We start from the raw sequence: 1,646 nt of genomic DNA on the forward strand, positions 1-1,646 counted from the left end.
GTCTGACTTCGGTTCAGGTTCTGATTCCAAGGTCCTGGGATGGAGCCCCACATCAAGCTCCTGACTCAGCAGGGAGCCTGCTTCTCCCTCTGCCTGCCACTCCCCCTGCTCATGCTCTCTCTCTCTCTTGCTCACTCTCAAATAAATAAATAAAATCTTTAAAAAAAAAAAAAGATAGGGGTGCCTGGGTGGCTCAGTCGTTAAGCGTCTGCCTTCGGCTCAGGTCATGATCCCAGGGTCCTGCGATGGAGCCCCGCATCGGGCTCTCTGCTCCGCGGGAAGCCTGCTTCTCCCTCTCCCACTCCCCCAGCTTGTGTTCCCTCTCTCGCTGTGTCTCTCTCTGTCAAATAAATAAATAAATAAAATCTTTTTTAAAAAATCGTTTTAAAGATCGAAAGGTGCGGAAGGGAGGCGGGCACCTTCCTGGAAAAGAAGCGGGTCGGGCTCGGCTGAAAAGCAAGCCCGACACCAGAAGTGGGAGATTCCAGAACTGGATGTAAAAACCCTTTCTTCCTGGAGTTTTCTGGACCCAATTAAGATGTTGTACCCGGTCCGGTTACCCTAGTTACAGGCGTCGCAGTTTGTCAAGGAACAGAGAGAAGAGACTCAAGAGGCCTGTTTACCTCAATCATGGGGTCTTCTTCAAAGGGTCTGCTCACCCAGGTTACTCAGTTCTGGAACCTCCTAGATGATCTGGCTGAAAGTAATCCTGAGAGCTACGAGTTCATTCAACAGCAGCTGAAAGAAGGGAAATAGCTCTGTGCCCCCCCAGAACCACAGTTCTGTCTACAAACCAAGATCCTGAAACCAAAGGAAAAAGTACTTTTTATTAACCTGTGTCAGTGGAAAAGGATCCCAACTCCCCAGTCAGCCATTCATCCAGTACCTCTAAGTGTTGGCAGACCAGAAGATATGTCTGAGACATCAGATGTTTATACAGTCATCCATGTTGCCTACAATCCTGATGTTCTCCAAGCAGCAGAAAAGGACCAAGTGAGAAAAGATCAATTAATACGGATGACCATGAAATGCACTGAGGAACAATTCCAGTTCACTCTCTCATACTCTTACAGTATCACTAAATTTAGAATAAAAGGAAGCATTCAAAGGATGAAACAAAATCTGATGGGAATGCAAGCTGACCCCACAGATTTAAGAGAGAAAATGAGAAAGGAACTAACCCTTGAACAGGTAAGTAGGACTGTGAGCAATCCAGATCACATTCAGCTTTTATTGCCAAAAGGTGAAGTTTCAAGCAAAACAAGGTATCTGATTGAGATTTCCAGTACAGAGATCCAGGTAGAGATGAAGGAACCAGCCTATGAATTAAAAATTGTGGCTGACCAGAATGAGAAACCTCTGGAAATTGAAATAAAAGTTGAATTACCTGGTATTAAAAAAAAAAAAGAGTACACTTACAATGATGAGAGCACTGAATAATGCATAGAATTGTTGAATCACCATATTGTACACCTGAAACTAAGAGAACACTGTATGTTCACGATACTGGAATTAAAATTTTAAACTTAATTTAAAAAAATCAAAAGACTATTTCGTGGCCTGTGAAACAAGCTCAGAGAGGTCGCTCAACTTATCCAAGGCCACACAGCCAAGAGGCAGCAGAGCTGGGTTCGAACGCAGATCTG

The 1,646-nt window shown here is 44.3% G+C and overlaps 1 pseudogene; it reads left to right on the forward strand.

Annotated features, from left to right (window-relative positions):
- The first annotated feature begins 407 nt into the window (after positions 1-407).
- LOC102727342 (PIH1 domain-containing protein 2 pseudogene) lies at positions 408-1,440 on the forward strand (annotated as a pseudogene).
- Positions 1,441-1,646: the final 206 nt, after the last annotated feature.

This window comes from Leptonychotes weddellii, chromosome 5 (genome assembly GCF_054177405.1).
Source record: "Leptonychotes weddellii isolate Sample4059 chromosome 5, ASM5417740v2, whole genome shotgun sequence".
NCBI lineage: Eukaryota > Metazoa > Chordata > Mammalia > Carnivora > Phocidae > Leptonychotes > Leptonychotes weddellii.